Source organism: Drosophila willistoni (genome assembly GCF_018902025.1).
Source record: "Drosophila willistoni isolate 14030-0811.24 chromosome 2L unlocalized genomic scaffold, UCI_dwil_1.1 Seg168, whole genome shotgun sequence".
NCBI classification, from domain to species: Eukaryota; Metazoa; Arthropoda; class Insecta; order Diptera; family Drosophilidae; genus Drosophila; species Drosophila willistoni.
The window spans coordinates 11,052,661-11,076,716 of NW_025814047.1; the positions used below are offsets into that span (position 1 = coordinate 11,052,661).

The 24,056-nt window shown below is 37.5% G+C and overlaps 1 pseudogene; it reads right to left on the minus strand.

Annotated features, from left to right (window-relative positions):
- Positions 1-7,327: 7,327 nt before the first annotated feature.
- Positions 7,328-9,687, minus strand: LOC6652383 (annotated as a pseudogene).
- Between the last annotated feature and the right edge of the window lie 14,369 nt (positions 9,688-24,056).

Consider the following 24,056-nt stretch of genomic DNA (forward strand, 5'->3'; position numbering starts at 1 on the left):
TATAAGAATATAAAGTTGGTGTGTGGCGTATTTGAAGCCCTAATATCAAAAAAGGTCAAATAAAAGGTAACTAGTGTATATGTATATACACTATATGTAGTTGCAAGTCGGCAACTACCAACAGCAGCAGAGCAACAAGATACATAGCTGCAAAGAAGAAACTGAAGATCGTGCATTGGCAGTATAAGAAATTCTGGTGCGATGTCCGGCACTGGTACCGCCTGAGCCCATAGGCCCTGGACAACTGCAGCTGAGCGACGAAACAATAAAAAATAAAACGGCGAACTCTACCCATTGGCGGACAAGCAGCAGCGAACAGGATCATCAGATAAGATATAAATTAAAATAGTCATAAGTACTTCATATTTTAATATTATCATTATATAATCCAAATATACGCATAAGTTAAAATGTTCACTAATAAGGCTGCAAAAGTGTTGGAGAAGCAGGCAGAGTTACATACCAGGTTAAGGCAGTTAGAAGCACTAGATCCTACAAACATAACTAGCAAAGTTGTAGAGGAAGTAAAAGAGATAAGGAATCAATGGATACCTAATAACAAAAAATTGATCCAAACTGCTCCAAATTTCGATCATGATTATTTCAGAAATAAAATACATGAAGAAGCATTAACGATAGTTGCCAAAATTATAGCCATAGGAGAGTCAGAAAAACCAGGCACTAGTAAGTCGGTGTGCGTTGAAGCGGAGGCAAACATGTCAGATATAGTTGATGATAGCATAGGAGCATCCAGTAATGAAAACCCTAAGGTTAACCAGGAGATATTTATGGATAGAGTCCGACAGCTCCAGGAATATTTGGAGGTAGTAGAGTTGAAGTCAACAGGCAATGGGACATGGATATGGATATTATGGATATTAATAAAATTAACTATTTATGGGAGAAAGTACAGGCATGTCAAGTATTAACAAGTGATGCAAAATTTAAGAATATTACGGATGATTTACAATTTGATGTCCGAAATTCATTGTCAATGCTAGAAATGAAAATGAACAATAGGGAAAATTGTAAGAGTGAGAATGTTACCGTGAGAGGCGAACTACCGGTGTTGCCAAAGATTCAGGTACCCACATTTGCTGGAGAGGACCTGTTTGTGGAGTTATTTACAGAATTAATTGAAAAAAGGGAAGATTTAAGTTTTGCTCTCAAGTTTAATTATTTAAAATCCGCGTTAAAAGGGGAAGCAAAGAGCATGGTAGCTCATCTGTTGTCAGGTTCAGCTGACAACTATAGTGCCGCTTGGGAACTGTTAACCAAGCGGTATGAAAATAATCGGAGGGTATTTTCCGAACAATTAAGTCGGATCGTTGATTTACCGATGATCAACAATGAATCCGCAAAAAGTGTAAAAGGAGTGATTGACATAGTTAATGAGTCAATACACTTAATTAAAATAAAAGCAAATTTATCCGATGAAGTTGACGTAATATTCGCTCAACACATACTTCGAAAATTTGATAGATTGTATGAGAGCCAAATTAGAAAAACAAGGGAAATTCAAAAGCTATCTGATGTCATGGAATACTTGGAGCAAAGATATTGCTCGTTAAGTGCCATGAGCAAAGAAGAGAAAAAACCGCTACAAACTGTTTTCAAATTACGCGGAATTCGAAGCTAAATGTCCGATTTGAAAAATTGCCGGGCATAAAGCGTATAAGTGCTATAAGTTTAAAGGATTGACACCTACGGAAAGGCCAAAAAAGTACAGCTTTGCACAAGATGCTTGAATCATTCAAGCAATAAAGTGTGCACTAATGAAATGGTCTGTTCATTGTGCAGTAAGGGACACCATACCTTACTCCATTTTGAAGAAAAACAGTATTAATACTTGTGTAACGGCACAACCAAAACTGCTGGCCACAGCTGTAATACAAGTAAAAAATGTAAATGGGGGATATAAGACTCTAAGAGCCCTTATTGATTGTGGTTCACAGAGCACCATTTTGTCCGAAGAGGCCGCTCGAATATTAAACTTACCTAAAATTGAACAAAATACAGAAATAAGTGCGTGTCCTCAATAAAAGCCAAAAAATCAAAATATAAGGTAAAAATAGATGTAAAGACGCGAAATCCCTGGAAAAGACATCTTAAGGTAGAGGCAATTGTGTTACCAAAGTTAATGGAAGCTTTTCCATTGAAAATAGCAAACGTGGATATGTCAAAATGGCAAACTTACGTGCTAGCTGATCCTACCTTTAATAAACCAGGTAAGGTTGATTTAATAATGGGGGTAAACGTATATACCCAAATCTTAAAAGGGGGAGTTACAAAAATTGATGGGCTGCTAGGCGAAAATACTCAATTTGGTTGGATCGTCTCGGGATGCACCAAATCAAATCAGAATAAATCTGTAGTGGCAACGACAATAGATGTCACAGGTTTTAAAGAACGTTGGGAGAACAAAAAAGGTAAATGTCAAAATAAAAAAAATACAATGCCAAACCAACTCATCAACAAAACTCAAAAAATAAATTTATGGCCCCCGGCAGGACCTCACATTGGAGGTAAAGTAAATACACCTAGACCCCGCTTTGCGTCGTTTCGTTTTGCGTTTTTTCGAAGTTGCGTCGCTGCTTTATTAGTACTAATTTTTACTGTGCGTCGTTATATTCTCGTTGTTGCGTTGTTGTGAGTTCGAGTGTTTAACTTTTTTTTTTCTAAATCAGCCATTGTGGCAACGCCAATATCAACTTTTACCAACATTGCCTTTGAATTTTTGGCAGTTTTACGTTTTTCAACATTGACATCTAGCTTACCTACTTCTGTTTATAATTGCGTCTTGATATCAAAACTCGGGGATGGTTTAGTAGAAATGTTCGTAGAACAGTGTTTAACCTCCAAACAAATTTCAAAAGCGATGGGTCTGATTGACGAAGCAATGGAGAATTTTTATAAAAAACGATCCTGACAATAACAGAAGCTTTAAGGTATCCCAGGCGGTAGCTGCAAACATCAACTGCTACCAAGAAATTTATTTAAATTTACAAAAAAAAAGCTATTCACCAAACTCTGGACAAATTTTTGGTGAACGAAGCCACTAAAAACTCATAAAGATAAAATAATTGAATAGGTTATTTTGATTTAATGGAAGCATTTTTTTTTAATGAATGAATGCAATAATATTTTGGTTTTTAAATGTTTACTTTGTTCAATTTTTCTTTCTAGAAATTAGTATTTTCATAGCCCGGGAACCTATCTTTGATCTTTCCATGGTTGCCTATAGAAAATCTTAATTCACTTTGCGTCGTTTCAGTTTGCGTCGTGTTTTTTTGGAACGTATCCCCAACGCAAAGCGAGGTCTAGGTGTACTGGGGAAGAAAAATTATATATCCCAGAGCCAGTACAAAAAAGGAATGTTCCAATGGCAATGGTAGAAATAGTTAAAGATAATTTAAAAAATAATGTAAAAAAAGATTCCGTTAAAAAATTGTCCGAGTCTGTATTAGAAAAAGAGAATCGATATCGGAAAAGTAACAGATTCGGTCATCTGTCCAAAGCAGGAACCGTAATGATGTTAGCAATGTTAATGCTGCTTTGTCAACTTTCGAATGCAGCAAGCATTAAAGATAATCGACCAAAAATTACAGTAAAAGAACCAAACGCAACAGCCGTGTTGTACTTAGATCCAATGGGTGAGGTGGAAGTAGTAGCGTCCTCATGGGATCTAGTAGTGTACTATGACATGTCGGCATATTTTGAAATGCTTAATAAAGGCGACAGGTTGATTCCTAAAATGAGGGATTTATGTCAAAAGTCATATAATTTTTGAAGACCAGTGTAATAATAGATTGTTTATGAGTCAGAATAAGCCAAGAAGCAAGCGAGCACCATTTGAATTCATGGGTCCATTGTACCACATATTATTCGGCATCATGGATGCAGATGACAGAGTACAGATGGAAGAAAACATGAGAAATTTGATGACAAATCAGCAGAATTTGAAACACCTAGAAGAAAGGCAGACATCGATAGTGGATTCCACGGCAAACATTCTTAAGACAACAATAGACGAAATAAATGTAAACTTTCGCAACATGAACAATATGACAGAAGTACTAAAAGAAAGCTATTACGTATATAGATAATCCATGCAATTCTTCATGATTGTAAGGCAACTGAGTTCCGTGATCGATGAATGTGAAAAAATTCAAACAGGAGTTATAAATCTTTTAATAGACATAAACCATGGTAGGTTGAACCCTAACATTTTAAAACCAAGCCAGATGAAGTTGGAAATAACAAAAATTACGGACAAGTTGTCCGAAACATTAGTATTACCAGGTAAAAGAACAGGTACTGAATTAAAAGATGTATACACTCTGTTGACAGCAAAAGGTATTTTTATTGACAGAAAACTAATTATAAATGCAAAAATACCACTTTTTGGTAGACATCCGTCTTTTCTCTATAAAGTTATTCCACTGCCTGTACGATTAAACAATAACCAAATGGTAATGGTCCGTATAGACAGCCAGCACTTAATTTATAATTTTGAAATAGATTCGTATCATTCTAAGCATTTTTAAGAACAATTGTCGCCTCTCAGAGTCTAAGAATTCTTTGATGTACACAAGACGTTTGTTAATAAAATCAGTTCATAATTTGAACTCAACGAATGAAGATTGGGTTATTTTCCTTCTCCCGGAATCCCTATTCAGCTATAGTATTATTTGTTTGTCTGTTTCTTTCTATTGTGTATTTGTCCACGCGATTCGCACAGTGCGTTATACGGCTGCACCCCTCGGTCGGTCGGGTGGGTGGTGTGCAACTTTTGCTTGGCTCGCGCGTGACAGGCTTTGTCCTGGTGTCGTAGGGGCCACTTGAACGTACTGCGCAAAGTATCGTCAACGGCCGCTAATTCTGTAAAACAACGTTTTTACTCCATTAGTTCGGCGGTTAAAAAATTAGTATACACCGAAATCGTTCGTATGATGCAACTAGAAGTTATTGAACCAGCTCCTATACGACCGGTTACGATACGATTTCAAAAATCAATTTAAAGGATGCCTACTCTCAAATCGAATCAACAGAAGCATCCAAACCACATCCAATCACAGTATTAACAGTGCCATGAAGACCGTTACATCAATTCAAAGTCATGCAATTCGGCCTTTGCAATACATCTACTATAAGTCGTCTAATGGTTGAGGTAGTCCCTACCTATCTCCGTCATTGTGTTTTTTGCTATTTTTTATCTATAATTTCAGAAGTTTTCTTTTCTCGTCTTTCTGTGTTAGTAAAAAGCGCGGAGCAATTTTGGAAAGCCAATTAATCAGTACTTATTTATGATACGTGATAGACATTAAGGGCATCTGCACCGAGCAGTCAAAGATTGTATGCCGTTTTATTCCAAATTTTGCGGACCTCACTTAGCCTATAACGGAACTGTTGTCAACAAAAATATTTTTTTTTTGGACTCCAAAAGCTCAATCCATGCCTATCCTGCATAATCCAAGCTTTAGTAAGAAATTTGTTTTACACTGTGATGCCTGCGATTATGGTATCGGCGCTGTACTTGTCCAATTATTAGAAAGTTAAGTCGTTCTCAACGCTGTAATAGTGTAACTGAACGCGAATGTTTAATTGTTATATTAGCTATCGAAAATTGCATGTATTATTTGGAATTATAAGAATTCGAGGTAGTTACTGATCACTCTAGTCTATTGTGGCTAATGCGTCAGCAAAAGGTTTCTGGGAGATTAGCACGATGGATTTATCGCTTGCAACAATTTAAGTTTGTTATGTCGCATGAGAAAGGAAAAGAACATTTGATTCCTGACGCTTAATCAAGATTGCTTAATGTTTCGATAGAGGCTATAGAAATGGGACCGATCATAGATCTGGACTCCAAAGCATTTTTGGACGATAGTTATATGCATCTTAAGCAGAAAACCACTGAACATCAAGACAAGTTTCCGGATATCAAAATTGTGGATAAGCATTTGACCCGAACTTTATGGAGGAGATCCTTATCTAGAGAAGCTTTCTTGGAAACTATGGGTACCGAAGAAACTTAGCTTTGATGTTTTAAAACAAGCTCACGATAGCCATACGTCTGCACATTCATGTATGCAGCAAACTATTGACAAAATACCTGGACCACCTATGGGACAGCATAGTCTAATTGTATACCTTTTCAATAGGTGTATATTGATTTACTTGGTCCTTACCCGGGAAGCAAAAGTGATTTTATAGGTTTGTTCATAGTTCTTGACCATTTCAGTAAATATCATTGGTTACAACCTTTAAAAAAGTTTCGTTCTGAAGATATACCTCAATGAAAGAAGTATATATATGTGCATTGTAATTTTTTAACAAAATATCAAAGAAGCTAACATCGGCTATGCCGAAGTTTATATACCCTTGCAGTCCTTGGTAATAATAATTTGACATGTTCAAAATTTGTTTTCTGCAACTCAATTCATCAATATACAAACGAAACAATTTTACTCTCTATTTTACAATTTGTTCTTCTTCTTCCCTCATTCCCAAAGCAAAGCAACGCACGCATACACATACAGTTTATGTAGCGTTGCGTCTGTGTGTGTATGCATGTACTCTGTTGATGACGAAAGACGTAGTAGACAGCAAGCAGCGCTGCCGGCAGAGCTGGGAGCAGAGCCGATTATTATATTGACTGTAACTTGTGTTATATTTATCCGATCACATTTAAATTTTGGGATCTGGGGTTTTATATCACATATGAAAATTTCATAGCATACTCCAATTTTTATGAAAATGTTTCTTCTAGTTCTTCTGGAGCTATATGATATAGTGGTCCGATCCTGATGGTTTTCATACTTTTTATACTATTTTTCCCGGGTAATAAAAAACCCCGAAAAAAAATTTCAGCCCGATAGCTCTTAAGACGGCTGAGTAAAACGCATATGCTCAAGAATATATGTATGTATATACTTTATGGGGTCGGAAACGTCTCCTTCTGTGCATTACAAACATCTGACCAATTTTATAATACCCTCTGCAAGGGTATCGTTTTGTTTTTTTTCGTTTCGTTTTGTTTTTTTTTCTTTACGTTTTTGCAAATAAATTGTTTTTTTTTTTATTTCACTTTAAACATTTCTATAGAGACTGGAATGACAACATATAAAAACGCACACACACACACATTTTCTCCATTGATATTATAGTTTCTAATTAATTATGCATTATGTACATATGTATATTATATATATTCAGTATAAAAGTTCTATGCATCAGATTATGCGAAGAAATCAAAAATGCTAAAAATAATAAACAAACAATCAAAAATTTATATAAAAAAAAAAACTAATAAAGAGGAGAAAACTTAAAGAGAGAATCAAATTTATTACATAAATTAAATTTCATGCTAATGGGAAGATATAGTATGCTCTGGCCAATCGAAATTTGAGAGGCGCTACAACTCAACTTTTTGTGTTTGTTTTTTTTTTTGTTGGTTTTGTTTTTAAGTATAAAAAAGATTACAAAAATTTTCTAAATTTATGGAATTATAATTGGATTTTCATTTGCAGTTTTTTTTGTTTGTTTTTTTTTTTTTGTTTCATTTCCATTCAATTGATGATTTTTTTTCTTGTTACATATTATTTTTCAAATCGATAGAAATGCCGAGGTAAAGGCTGCCCACATTTTGATATGCAGCAGTTGAGAATAGAATTAAACTTGGTCTTCATTTTCTAATTATAGAAAAACATTCCAAACGAATCTGCTAAATTTGTCTTGTGGCTTCTCTTTTTAGTCTTCATCTTCCTTTTAATCGTTATCATCATCATCATCATCAAACTCATCGTGTTTGTCATGAGACTTGGCTATTCCTTCATCATTGTTCTTGACTTTTAAATTGTTCATTTCATTTCTGCGGGGTATTTCTATTACGATGAGGGACAACTGACCTGACAAATCAATATACATATAGTTGCTATATATATGTGTATAAAAAAAAAAAAACAATTTTACAAATATTGTAGAGCCATTTACGCTGTAGTCTTAAGTATTTCATTTCAACTAAATTTAGTTGTCGCCTAGTCAGGTGTGTTTAACCCTCCATTTGTGTTGTTGTTGTTTTTGTTGCTGCTGTGGTTACACGTTGCATGTTCTTCTTGACGTTATTGTAGATGCTATTGCTGTTATTTGCTTAATTGAGAGTCGTTCTATTTTGGCCTAGTAGAATTTTTTCGCTTGGGCTTCAGTTCGGTTTTTATATATGTTATAGATGAAGACAAGCAACAATTGCACAGCTGTAACACTTAGGAACAATGTGACACCAACACAATTGCCGGTGGGGCAACTGGCAACCTGCCCAGCAGCTTGCGGAGCTCCCAATCTCTGTCCCACATGTGTGATGCCCTGTTTAACCTGATTCATGCCATCACGCATCTCGGCTATCAGTGTTTGTATTCTTTTGATTTGTTTGAATGTTATCAGTGCGTACATTAATATCGCCAACAAGTTGACGTATCTCTCTGATTGAGCTAAGCAATAAATTCTGTTTAGCAATAAGCAAATCTACATCGGGCCTGGTGATGCCAACGCCACCAGTAAATTGCTGCTGCTGTGGCACACTGCCAGCGGCTGGCGGTGGCAAAGCCTGACCAGCTTGAGCTGCCAAGCCGCGGGAGACTAGTGAAAGTGTATTCTCCTGGCGTCCAATGATCTCGTCTACCTTGCGGGAGAGCTCACGCAAATGATCGGCGATTTGGCTCTGTCCTTGCCAGATTTGACGCAACTCGCGTTGATTCTCCGACTCGTAGAATTCATCCCATTCTTCGTCGCCGTCTTTGTGCTCATCGGGATGTTCCTTCTTGTACTCCTGTTTTTGTTTCTCCAGCTTCTCCTGGTATTCCTTATACTCCTGAGTCAGTTTCTCTTGGTTATCAACTTTCTGGGGCTCCTGGCCAGCAGCATGCAGTGAGGTTGTTAGGAAATGGAAAACATCGTGATCATCGGCCAAGCCACCAGTAGCAGCTGAAATGCCGAAGTACCAACATCATTGTTGTTGGTCATTCCGTTGTGGATGAGCACGGTAAGGACATTGTTGTAGTACTCGATGCGAGCCCGGGTGGGGAATGGCTTATTACGGAAATCACGCAAACAGCCGCTCAGCAACTGTGTTGTGCCATCATTGGTGTGATCATACTGTTTGGTGCCATCATTTAGTACAGCGCTGATATAAGGAATGTTGTGCTTATTATCATTGTCGAAGGAATCGAAAATGATAGCCAGACCATTCCAGCGGTCCGAGGAACCAAACACGGGCCCATTGTAATCACCCTTCTCAGTGGTGTACCAGAAAGCCAAACCATCGGCTCCGATACGGCCACGTCCCGTTACGCGGAACACTATCTCCACATCCCACCAGTCAAAGTTCGTTTGCGACTTTGTCCAAATGGCACCCTTTTGAGATCGCAACGACGGCGCCACACGTACACTTTCGGAGCTGGCAATGGCATTTCCCCCGTATTCCCAAAACGGAACAGTTCCGTCTTTTTGCGCCAAATATGGTGGCTTAAACGAATACTTGTGCTCGAATCGACGATGGACACCCACAGGGGCTGGATTCCCGGTGGCCGTCACATAGTTTTGTTTAATAAATATAAAGAAAATAGCCACGAATTGGCAAAATGTTGGCAGCAGCGTCCCGGTCGCCCTCATCTTCAGTGTTGCCAGAAGCTAAAAATCAATAAAAACCGAAATTACATTATTTGATTTTTTTTAATTTTTGTAGTATATTTGCATTGTCTAAAAAATGTGATTTTCTTTTTAATTTATCTGCAAGAAACTAAAAATATTTAACTAGTAAAGTTCATTTCGTATGATGAAAGTATATGTGCAAAATGAAAAATGAAAAGAACAATTAAATAATTAGTTGTCATATCCAATAAAAATTGTTATTTAATAGTTAATAAGTTTTTCGTTTTTAACAAGCATTCGATTAATTCGACTTTCCATTGAATTGGACAAGTTGAAAGTTCAATTTAATCACATTCTTCGATTAGTGCCTTCTTAAAGTTCTTAACAGTATCAAATTGGCGGTTATTCTTTTGCATTGGTTTTCGTAAGTATAAAACACAGTGAAGATTTTTCTGCAGAAAAAAATGCTGCCCAAATCATCAAGGATCCTCCAGCGTTGTTACGCTTCTGACATGTTATGCATTGATGCCTTATATCCTGTCAATACTTTTGAATACAGTCTGGCCCGTTTTCGTCTGAAAAATTATGTTTTTTAATTCTTCTGACCAAAATTTATATTTGGTGCCAGGCGAGTGTTATGTGACTTTTCAATAGCAAGCATATTTTACCGTATCGTTCTCCTGTAAAATCTGTTTTACTTTTCTACTGGACACATTTAGTTGTAGCTGACGTTTGATTTCACTACATTACTTGCTTTCTTCCAGCCGTCAAATTGGCCTCATACAGCGAATATCAATGTCGGTAGGTCGGCCATACCGTTTAGTTTGTCCGTAGTTTTCTGGGTTTCTGAGAAAATTTGACACTGTATTTCTATGCCTGTTGACTCTGGAAGCAATATATGCTATTTTTTCTCTAGCTTCGTCCAATCCAAGGATAAGACCTTGGTCCTTCTCCGACAAATGTGATCCAGAAGGCGTTCTAACGAAATATCAAATTAACGACCAGATTGTTGAGCTCACCCTATAAAGCTTTGTTCGGATTGGACATGGTGGCTCATGGTTCAGATAATAAACTATTGAAGTTGTTAGAAGAGCGTATAACACCTCTTAATCAGACTAACAAGTTATACCTTTTGCGACAGGATATAAAAAACAACATTAAGAAAGCATATGATCGAAACGTAGCACTGAATAATCTTCGAAGAGAGCCTGTCTCTTTTAAAGAAGGCAACGAAGTGTTGAGCAAATTCGCGCAGTACTTTAACGCTAAATTAGCTCCTTAGTTTATAAAATCAAAAAGAAACTCGGAAACTGCTTTAATTTGTTAGAAAATATGCAAGGTAAAGAAGTCAGAACATTTCACGCCAAGGATATACGAAACTAATTCCAACTAATAGGTAAAAGGTAAAATAAAATGTAGTTAGTTCAAATATGCAATGAAGTCAAAGTCACGTTAAGGTTATTTTAAATAGTTTAAGTCAAGTGCAACTGAAAAATCATAAGAGTTTTTATGATTAGTTAATTAAGTAGACATATGTGTATAACTGGACCGTTAACTCAAGTGAAATTTTGCGTTAACAAAACAACGAATGCGCTCGCTGTCAAAGATAACTTTCGACTGTATTCTTCATATTCTCTTTTTTACTAATGCGACTCCCACGCTCTCGGCTCGACCCCAACTCCAATATCAAACATTAAACGACGACACTGGTACACCGGCCCCCTTGAAGGGCTATAAGGCCTCTGAAATTTCTCATAGATCATGCGAATAGCAAAAAACACAATGACGGAGATAGGTAGGGACTACCTCAACCATTAGACGACTTATAGTAGATGTATTGCAAAGGCCGAATTGCATGACTTTGAATTGATGTAACGGTCTTCGTTGCAATGTAATTACTGTGAGAGGTTTGGATGCTGGTTGTGCAGGAGTCGGTTCCATAACTCCTAGTTCCATCATACGATCGATTTCGGTGTATACTAATTTTTTAACCGCCGAACTAATGGCGTAAGAACATTGTTTTACAGAATTAGCGGCCGTTGACGATACTATGCGCAGTACGTTCAAGTGGCCCCTACGACATCAGGACAAAGCGTGTCACGCGCGAGCCCAAGCAGATAACTGCCCACCTCCCACCCGACCGACTGAAAGGTGCAGCCGTATAACGCACTGTGCGAATCGCGTGGACTAATACACAATAGAAAGAAACAGACAAATAAATAATACTATAGCTATTTATAAACTAAATAGAAAAGGATAAATGTTTTAAGTATATGTATTAATGGAAGACTCTGAGCAGATTACAGGGAATATAAGGTTGTAATCAGAGCAGAGAATTTACCTGAGCCAATAACTCAGGCGAATAAATATCACCAATTAGGAGCTTGTGCATAAAAATAACACCATGCATAATACTGCGGTTAGTTAAAGAAGGAAGGTTAATTAATAGAAGTCTACTAGAATACGAAGGCAAATTGACATTGCGATCCCAGCTCAAGCCACGAAGAGAAAATAGCAAGAACTGCTTTCGAACGGATTCAAGTTTAGTCTGGTGTGACTCATATTGACGTGACCAAATTTTAGTCTCCGTAAAAGCTAAAATGTTATGTTCAAAAGAAAGATTATCTACATAGGGATTAGGAAGTTTAGATTTCAGTCCTCTAACGTCCTGGTAACCCACGTTAAGGGCGAAACTAGTTTTTTGACACACCAGCAGATGCTGATGTGGCAAGGATAGTGTTAGTTGTTGTTGTTGGCAGGCGAATCGGTTACCGATATTTCTTCTTTACAGTATATTCCTTAACTATTATATGCTTCGGGCAAAAATCTTCTCGACATATAATGTCGAAGATATTGCCAGAAACACTAATTTTAGAGGTCAAAATGTCCCGACAATAAGAAAATTTAAACTTTTCCACCGTAATATTCGAGACGTAAACTTTCTTCCGATTATAGGGTACTACATCATCAGATGTGACAACAGGGTCTTGCCCAGAAGCAAATGTATGTATCTTTGGTGGTTTACCAGCGAGAGGCCGCGGTCCCGACGCGTCAGTCAACTTGTTCATGGGGAACTATCGGAACTATTGGAACTATTGCCAATTTCCATTGGAATGGGTAATTGCCCGGACGAATCGGACACTACAATTGGCACCGTTTTTGCGAGTTTATTCCCAGGTAAATCATATTGTCTCACAACCAACAAAGAATATAATCATGGGAGTCAAATGCATTAGTAGCAACTATGCAATTATTTTTAGAGCAGACAACCACTGTATAAAAAATTTAATTTAATTTAAAAGAGGAATTTCTTGATAATTTGGGATTATTATCGTATTTAATAATTTGGCAACAATATGTACTTGTAGTCTGGCCACACTAATTTTTCAGTTCAGTTAGTTGTTCTCTTTCATCGTACAATTCGGTTCACCATATAATAGTCTCAATAAATATATATATATATACTCTACTGCGAAACTTTGTTCTAGAATTATTTGGAGTGGGTCATTTCTCATTTCTATAATTTTAATAGAATTAATAAAATTGTAAAGGTAACAAAATATATGTATAGAAGTATACTGACCAGTTCTGACGCAAGGTCTAATGTGCACAGTAAGCCTTCAAAACTAAAGAGAAAAAAAATACAAGAATACACAAAAACACGGATCACCGAGTCGTGGGTAGGCAAAAGACGAGAGGGCAAACAAGAATGAAAAGAGCGGGAGAGCGCGTCAAATTGAACACATGCAAACCGCCAAATGAAAACAAAATTCGGATGCTAAAATTTTAATTAAACCTGTTGAAGGAGAACTCCTGAATTTAAACTCATCAATTTAATTATTCTGAAATATTAACCATTATGTTAAATAGATAAACTATCCATACACCTAAGCTCAAAGAGAATTCAATCTAGCATCACTAATTGCTCTATTCTTGCTTTTCCCGCTCTCTCATAGCATATAACTTTCAGAATTTACTGTACCAACTCGAATGCGACGGACGCAAATAAATGTAGAACTACATAACGTCGTCTAATATTTTCGGAAAATCATAAGAGTTTTATGATTATTAATTTAAGTATAAATATAACAGGACCGTTAATTTACGTGAATTTTTAAGAAAAAATAAGACAAAGAATGCGCTCGCTTTTATAGGTAATTTTCGAAAATTTGTTCTTCATATTTCTTTTAGCTAACGAGGTGGACCCGGCGAATTCGCTCCATGCGACTACCACGCTCTCGGCTCGCCCCCAACTCCAACATTAAACATTAAGTGACGACACGAACAATACACTAGCGCTCATCTGCGCTAACACCGGCCCCCTTGAAGGGCTATAAGGCCTTCAAAATCACCAATTTGTGGATCGCTATTTTGTAGATCGATCCTTCCGACTTCATCCACTTCTGCAGCGGCAGATTGTCCTCTGCGACGAGGACGAGGTCTCCCACGGCGATATTGGGTCTCCGCTCGTGCCACTTGGCTCACGACAGCTCACCATCTCTTCAAGCAGCCGCTGAGACTCTCCTGGTCCGGAGTCCCCTGGTGCGGCAGTGCCCTCAGCGGTCCTCCGACCAACAGATGACCTAGTGTTATGGCCTTGTCTTCGTTCGGGTCCTGGTTTATTGCCCCTAGTGGCCTGGAGTTTAATTACCGTCCGTATGAGTAGGTGCTTTGCAGATTTGACACCTGCCTTCCATAGACCATCGAAGTGCGGCGCTCTTGGCGGTATGAACGCAAGTTCGCATCCGCTTCTTGATGCGAATTCTGGACCTGCGTCTTTCCCGCCTTCGATCTTGCGACGAAGATCCAGCAGCTCCCTGCTCGCTCCGACAAAACTCGTCGCGTTGTCGCAGTGGACCACTGGGGGTACTCCTCTCCGGCCGATGTACCTTTGGAGAGCCATAAGATATGTATTAGTACTTAAATCAGGTACTAATTCCAAATGAACCGCTTTAGAAGAAAAACAAACAAAAAGTGCAATATAAGCATCAAAATGCTTATTTAAGGCTTATTTTTAAGCTTTTTGTCTTGATGGGCGCTACTTTAGATTTCGACGTTAGCAATGAAGTGCTGAAACCTTCCGCAGTTTTGACTCAAACGATGATACAACATCCATATGCTCTCATTGAGGCATCAGCAAATCCATGAATCTCTATCGGTGATTGAGGTTCTGTATGGACGAATCATGGAATTTTCATTCCACCAGTCAGCATGTCATCAACATAAAAATCATGCCTGATAAGTTCAGCAGCTTTTAGATGTGACAAGTCAATCATCTCGCCCAACTTTGTCAAACACCGGATTGCCAGAAACGGAGCTGGCGACGTACCATACGTAAAAGTGTTTAACCTGAACACTTTCAAAGAATCATCTGGGTTTTTTCTCCACAATATGAGCTGGAAGTCTCGATCTGGTTCCGAGTACCATTACTTCACGATACATTTTCTTGACGTCAGCGGTCAAGACGGTCAATACTTATGCAAACGAAATCGAAGCAAAGTCGAGTTCCTCTGGAATGGTGCGACCGACCATCAAGATGTCATTCCACGATGTTTGGGACGAAGTTTTGCATGATGCATCGAATACAACACAAAGTTTCGTCGACGTGCTTTGAAGTCTTAAAACAACCTGATGTGGAATGAAGTAGTATGGACGAGTGGGAATTTTATTGTCGGTTTCTGACATATTAATTCCACATAATTAATGTATTAATTCCACATCTTTCGACAATCTTCTTTCGAGCGACAAAAACCACCGTTTTGCAACTTCAAACGAAAGCCCAAATGCATTGGGGCTCGACTTAAGCGGCAGCTTCACCTACAAAACACGCCCGACGGTAAAATTTCCAAATTTAAGCGAAATGTTTTTTGCACAGCTGATGCGCTGGTGACAGAATTTTGATAGGGGAAGGCAAATTTTCAATTGTCCAAAATTTGTGCAAGGTCTTATCAATTGAGCATAAGACTTCGTTTTGATAGCTCAAATTAACTGTCCTCTTCTGAACTAATCCCACGTCTGAAAATTGCCGCCCGGATAGAACCCATCCGAAGATAGTCTTCTGAAGGGTTGAAAGTTTTGGAAAAGGAATCTGCTCCAATGAGCATGTCTATTTTTTGCGTGGGTCAGCTAATTGCAGATTAGGCTAATAGAGGTGGCTGATATGACGAAGTGGAATTCAGAATTCTGTAATCCAAGGATACCTCGCTGCGATTCACTCGCGACTTCACCACAGTGTATAACAATTTCTTGACTTGTACATTGGATTCAGCGATCTCAAGCAAGTCGATTAATTTCTAGGTAACTGCAATAGTTGAGTTATTTCTTCGGTTATTAAGTTGGTCATAGAACAACTATCGAGCAAAGCTCTTGTTCTAACGCCAACGAGTGCAGTAACAAGAATCGCGTTTTTCGGAGCCGTCACATGCATAACTTGTGAGGTGGAAGATTGTTCGTCTTGTGAAGGTGGTGGTAACGCTAAACCACTGTTGACTGTGTATATGTGCAGCAACGTATGATGCGACTTGTTGCATACACGACACTTTTTTTGCGTTACACTTAGCGACAGTGTGCCCCTTCCGAAGACAGTTAATACAAAGCGGATTTTGCAAAATCAAACTGTTGTTTCACCGACCACGCTTAAAAGGACGGACAACTAGTTATGGTTTTCGGAATTGCAATATGAACATTTTTAAGACTTATCGTCAACTTTCTTATTTGCCAAAAACACTAAAAGGTGCTACAATTATGCCTCGTGGAGATTGATCTTTGATCAAACTTAACAACGTCTACCGGCTGCTTTGCTGATTCTTCAGCCGACATGTGTTGATGACGCCGATTTAGTGGGGCCTCGCATTCTTTCCACGACGGGATAACTAAGTAAATCAAAATTGCATTTAAGATCACTTTTGTTAAGATCCATCACAGCTGATGGATGTAACGTCTTAGGAAGGCTGAACAGCGCGGAAATAATTTCCATGAAAATAAGGCAGTCGTTGTCATAAACTTTTTTAAGTCTTAAGTTCGCCTTAAGTGGTCTCGGTCTCAGTGACTTGACACGAGATCAAATAATTAAATTTCTCTATCTTGAGAATTGACCTGTCATTATGAACAAGGGTTTCGAACAACGAGATAAAATTTTTTAACTCTGAGTACTTCCCACTAAACTTTGGCAGTTGTAGATTCGGAAGACGAGATCGAGCCGGCGGTTTGGACGTACGTTCCTCATGCCCTTTGGTATCGGATAAATTGTTTAATGTGGAGCTAAGTTGTGATTGCATTAATTTTGGCATTAGGTAAAGCGCTTGAAGGAAATGCAGCACAGTGGCAGTCGCATGCGTGTTATGCTGGAATCACATAGCCAGAGTTCAAGCAGTTATTTCAAACTCGCTTTGAAAACACAGAGACGTCTGCCGCCGCCATTGTAAATATGTTGAATAGTCGTCCCAATAGCGGTGAATCTCTTGCAATATATGCAAGTCGCCTGGTTACGTCACCATTATTTAACAGCATATAAATTTTTACTGGTTTATCAAATGTTGGGACCGTTAATTGAATTTTGTCTGGTAATGTGACTTTCTGCTTTATTTGTTCTGTGTGTTGGTCACCTATTATGTGTGGCAATACAAATGCCTCAACTAGCATTGCGAACTTGTTGTTGCTTGACCTTACAACCAAGCTTACTCGCGCCTTGCTTATCTGTGGCGGACCACCCACTCCATTTATGTGCACATGAGTCTCGCTAATTTTTAACGATAATTTCTTTACCAGTCTCTCTGAGACGACATTTACTTGTGAGCCGCTATCCAGGAGTGCTCGAAATTCTCCTTTCCTTTCATTGATCCCTTTTACCACTACCTTAGCCGTTGCCAACAGGGTGTATTTTCTGCCAATTACATATGCAAAAGCTGCAGAAGCAGATGTTGCAATTTGATTTCCAGTTCCTAAATGCAACATTGTGTTATGTTTTTTATCGCATCCCCTCCAAGAGCATTTTTTGCCATATGGTCCGGCTTGAAGCAATTGACACACAATTTGTGTCTCTGTACCCAATGAGGCCGCTCTGCAGCTTCTTGGTTTCCCTAAGAATTGTTTTAAGAGTGATAGGAAATCCTTTACTTCCTACAGATCCCTTGTATTGGAAAGAGATTGCTCATATAGTGCGTGGTTGAATCTGTCCAATTTCCTTTCATATGAAGCAATCCATATTGGCGCCTACATTTTTTAAAGCTTGCAACGATTGAAAGATGTTATCATGCAAATTCTTTATAGAAGCTGCGTCATTTCCCACATTTGGGTGATCAAACAGCTTTGTCAGTATGGCTGTTACCAGAACTCGTTTGTTCCTGTTGTTAAATCGTTCCTGCAACACTGACCATTGGTTAGTCATTGGCTTCTGTTAATTCCAGGTGCCGTATCAATTCCCTGATACTCCAGAAATGTTTGATTTTAGGTACCACATATTCTCTATTGTGGATACATTTGACTCATGAACCACCTTTTAATAGATGTCATGAAATTGTTGCCATTTAAGATAATCCCCATCAAATTTTGGAATGGGAATTTTGGGTAGTTGCAGTGATTGTATCGATTGCAATACAGGCGGTGATTGTATCACTACATTTTCTGCTGGTGCCACACAGAATTTTAGCATTGTATTTTCCGCGGCCACAAACGTTGCTATATTATATCCGCTATATATAGCCGATGAATCTCATAATGGATTTCCTCCATTCGCATTAATAATTTGTCGACTACAGATGTGTAATTCATTTTTCCATCAGCGCACTTTTCTTGCGCACCAGTGATTGGATCACGACTCGCTCTTCCTCTCTTTGGCGAGCTTCCCTTTCTACTTTAATGTTCGCCAAATGGTCCTTCCAATCCTCCACTGTATTATTTACGACCGCTTCATCTTGCTGAAATAGTCCGTTATAAAGTAGTCATCTTTTGTTGGCACGTTATTTAGTTTGTTTATCAGCTCCTGATGTCTTTTTTCAAAGTTCTCCCACCAAGTTCTTTACCAAGTGCCGCCCATTTTTTTTCCTTTCAGTCTAAAAAAAAATCTCAAAAAAATTTGGGGCTGATCTGATGTGATCTAGTCAGTCATAATAACAAAAATTTAAGTTACAACCATTAAGTAAAAACATTTATTTCTATTCTTTTTCCTTTTTCTAAACTTTTTCACTGAAATCTCAAAGCTTTAGTAAATCTTGACACATAAATCGGTACAAATATTTATAAAATCCAAAATATAAAATCAACTAAAGTTTGTGTTGCTTGCTATCCCTAGTCTATAACTAAAGCTTTCTGCTCTCTGGCGTGACGGTCGTGTTTTTGCATAGCTCCTGAGTTTTTATTAATATTTATTGTTTTTTCTCAATTTTTAATTGTGCTTAATTTGTTTACACTTCCGCTGGTGTTGTTCGCTTGACTCCCTTGTGTTTTATTTCCATAATTCGCCAAATTAATCAGTTTAAACAGTTTTTTCTTTTTCGTGATTAGTGTTTGGTGCATTTACATATTTTTTTTTTTCTTTTTTTTCTCTTTCGTCATTGCTTTTGCAGTTGCTCCCCTCATCGCCCCCATCATACCATCAGTGCTAGTGGCTTTGTTGTTCTCTCTGCTTTGTGCTTGTGCTTAGCTTCTCTCCCGCGTAATCACTTTTGTAAGGCCGCCTCTCAAAGCTCGGCTTATAACTGTTCTTGCACTCTCTGTTGTGCTGTGCACTCTAGCTATCTCTTTGTTTTATTTGTAATTATTGATTATTTATCAATAATTATCTTTGTGCTATGAATTTAATTTTTCTATATATTCTTATATATATATAATTTTTTTTGCCTTTCTTTCGGCTTTTCAATGGCTTGTTGTCTACCTAATTGCAAACATTCTGATCGTTTTGATAATCAGGATAGAGCAATATCTTGTTGGCTCTGCGATAATCTTATTCACTTAAAATGTGCTGGCCTCAATAACCGTGGCCAGCTGCTTCTGCTTCAAAAAACTAATAACGTCTAGTCTTTGCATTCATTATCAAAATGTAAGAGGACTTCTTACCAAGCTGTCGAACCTTTTCTGTGATAGCCAAACCTTTTCAGCTGACATATTAGCTTTCTCTGAAACTTGGCTTAACTCCTCTGTTCTAGATAATGAAATTCTTTCTAATAATTTTATTTCTTATAGGCTTGATCGTGTTGGTCGTCGTGGCGGTGGAGTACTCATTGCTGTAAACTCGAATCTGTCTTCAAGTGTGGTGCCGATTGATCTCCCCTTAGGTGTTGAGTTTATTTGCGTCGAAGTTACATGTTCTAACTTTAGCCTATATATCTCTTGTTCTTATATTCCTCCAGCTTCTGATATCATGATCTACGTGCACCATGCTGATGCTTTACGAACTATTTTTGGTCGTCTTAAAGATCGTGATGTTCTTATAGTTTTAGGTGATTTCAACTTGCCTAATATTTCTTGGCTTGTTGATGATTATCTATCTTTCTTAATTCCTTCATCTCAACATGTTTTTCTTGATAGCCTACTTGAATGTCCACTATATCAGTTGAATTCTTTCCTTAACTGTTCTAAAAGAATCCTTGATCTTGTTTTTGTCTCTGATCCCACTGTTAGTGCTGTATCGCAAACACAGCCACTAGTGAAACCTGAAGATCCCTATCACCCTACCATTGAAGTTACTATTTCTTACAATTCCGTTACTAATTCATTTAAAAACATCTCAAATTCTCGTCGTAGATGTTTTCGTAAAACAAATTTCAATCTTCTTAACAGCCTTATTTTCTCTTTTGATTGGTCATTTCTATTTGAGTGCTGCGATATAGATTGTGCAGTGAAGTTTTTCTATTCTGCTCTTAATTCTCTAATTGATAAATGCGTTCCTTATGTGAATGTCCCTACCGTCTCCAGCTCGCCAGTCTGGTTCACACGTAGGCTCTCTAATCTTCGTAACATTAAATCGAGATATTTTAAAAGATTTAAAAAAACTGGTTCGCGACTTGACTATGCAAATTATTGTATAGCCAAATCTCAATTTTGTCTCTTAAATACTCAATGCTACAACAATTATCTCGTTCGCTGTAAGGCTGAATTTTATAATAACCCCAAAAGATTTTACAACTTTGTCAATTCCAAAAGACGCTCTAATGTCCTACCTTCCACCTTCAGACCTAACGACCAGTCTGCTAATAATGATTTAGATATTGCAGATCTGTTTGCTAAATTTTTTCAGTCGACATATTCTACTACTGTTTCGGATCCCACACCCTATCCCTTTTCAATCCCACATTTAAATTGTATGTTTTTTCCCAGTATTACTGAAGACTGTATTCTCTCTAGCTTGTCATCTATGAAGTCTTCCTTCGTTCCCGGTCCTGATGATATACCTAGTTGCATCCTTAAAATGTGTTCTATTTCCCTAACTAAGCCTTTAGCTCGGTTATTCTTTATATCGAGTGAGACTTGTAGATTTCCTGATATTTGGAAGGAGTCATTTATTATTCCGCTTTTTAAAAAGGGTAGCAAATCGGATGTTTCCAACTACCGTGGCATTGCCAAACTTTCGGCAATACCTAAACTGTTTGAGAAAATTATTACGTCTTCTCTTCAACATCTATCCAGATCCACTATTTCTCCTTGTCAGCATGGTTTCATGAAAGGTCGTTCGTCGCTTACCAACCTTTTAGAATTGACTACCCTTGTACACGGCTTTTTCCTCGATATCTAAAACTGTTCGAGTTACGTCAGGTGTACCCCAAGGCAGTCATCTGGGCCCACTATTATTTACATTGTTTATAAATGATTTGCCTTTGGCCTTGGCGCATTCACGCGTGCTCATGTTTGCGGATGACGTCAAGATTTGTTATTCCTATAATGATCCTTCGTTCCAACAGTTTTTGCAATCAGATCTCGATGCGTTCTGTGATTGGTGCCACGTTAATAAATTACACCTTAATGCCTCTAAGTGTTCTTTTATGACTTTCAGTCGTTTGTCTTCGCTCCTAGCTCATTACTCTATTAAGTCTGTTCTGTTAGATTGTGTTCCATCATTCAAAGACTTAGGCGTTATGTTTGACCCTAAACTTTCACTTAATGTTCATATTTCTTCAATTGTCAACAGAGCAAGCAGCCTTCTCGGCTTCATTAAACGTTGGGCCAAAGAATTTGATGATCCCTATGTAACAAAGGTTTTATACACTTCGTTAGTTCGCCCTACTCTAGAATATTGCTCGCCAGTGTGGAACCCGCAATATGATGTTCACCAGCGTAGTTTCAATTCCTTGAGTTTGCGCTACGCGGTCTAAATTGGGACCCGGGTCTTCGCCTACCTTCTTATTCTGACAGACTTCTTCTTATTAATCTTCCTTCACTTTATAACCGTAGGCTTGTTTTTGGCATTCTCTTTCTCCATAAACTAGTCAACGGCGAAGTCATTTCTACCAATTTACTAGATACGCTGTATTTTTGTGTTCCCTCACGTCGGACCAGAAACTTTTTTCCTATTCACCTTAGTAGATGTCTGACAAACTACTCTCTTCACGAACCTTTTCGTGTTCTTTGCCAATCTTTTAACAACCTTTCTCACCTAATTTCTCTTCATCTTTCTGTCATCTCTCTTCGCGCTATACTTTTTAATCATCTACAACGAAACCAATAATAATATTCTGGACTTGGATTGGCTGCAACTCATCCCTGGCCACATTGGCTGTGAATCGGGGCATAGCTGGCACCTTGTGCAAATAAAACACCTCCACCGGGCCGGGGATGTTTAGTTGTGTATAAAGCTAAGCTACCTTCTTCATTTAATTACTATCTGTCTTTGGCTTAAGCTTTTTCGTCGACTGGTGTGTTAGTTGACGTAAATAAATAAATAAATAAATAAATAAATAAAATAAAATTATATCAATGTACTAATATTTAATTTCATAGCATTCCATCTCGCTCACTCTATTGCTATTTGTATGGTGCTGTAGTAGTTCCGAAGATATATTGAGAGACACCAATTGTTCTTTCTGGTTTTAGCTCAGTTTATTGAATAATTCTTAATTTTATAACAATTGTCGACTATAGCTAAGACCGCGTAGCTGCGCTGCTAGTCATGCAGGCAGAGGAGCGGTATGCTTATGTATAAACATACTTATGTATAAATGTATAAGTGTTTACATAAAAGTATGTATGTTTATATACCGTCGCATCGGTAGAGTGAGGATGTATCATATTGCATATTGGGCCAACGCGGCCGCGCGTGTTATATTTGCCGACACAGCAATTGTCCAGCACCATGCACTCATGGGTGGTCATGTTACTTAAGAGGCAAATGCACTTGAATGTTGCGCACATAAATATTGTAACTAATTGCTACAATATGTTTGTATTGTTGTTAATATGTTATTCCAAAACATGCTACATCCCCCCTCTTTAGAAAAATAACGCATTTATATGGAGTTATTTTCTAAAAATTTTTTTTTTTTTTTTATTATATAAAAATTTATTTACTTATTATTGTTTCTTTTTTTTTTTTAATTTTTTCTTTTGAATGTTCGAGTGTTTGTTTAATGATACATGTGGTAAAATTATATTTGTATATGTATAGTGTCATTAAATGTTGGTAATTTATTTGTTTAAATTTATTTCTCTTGTTTTATTGTTATTATTTTTTTTTATATATATTAATTGGTTTCTTAACCAATCTTTTTTTAACCTATCTTTATGCACTAATTGTTTCTTATTCTTTGTATCTTTAATTAAAATGTTATCCCTATCTTTTATTTCTTCTATGATGTATGGGCCTAAATACTTAGATTCTAGCTTATGACCTGTATCATTACGTAATAAAACCTTATCTCCTATTTCTAATTCAATATTTTTTAATTTTCTATCATATATTTCCTTATTATTCGCTTTATGCTGTTCTAACATAATTCTTGCTCTTTTATAAGCCTGTTCTAATCTAAATTTTGATTCCTTAGCATAATCTTCTATGTTATATAGTGGATTTATCTTATCAACACTATTAAATTGTTCTGGTAAATTTGAAGTTTTACCGAATACTAACTCATATGGACAATAATCATGTGCCATAGAGGGTGTTGTATTAAAACAATATTCGAAGTATCTCATCCATACATCCCAGTCAGTTTTGTCAAGTGAAATGTATGATCGTAAAAATTCATTAAGTGTTCGGTGGCTTCGCTCCACAGTGCCTACAGTCTGGTGATGATGTGCAGTTAAAGTTATCTTTTTTACTTGCAAGTTTTTGCATAAATCTTCAATTATTAAGTTTCTATATTCTGTTCCCATGTCCGTAATGAACGTCTTCCTTGGACCGTACCCCAGAATGAAATCTTCAAATATAGCTTTCGCTACTGTTTTTGCACTTTTGTCTTTAATTGGTATTATTACAAGGT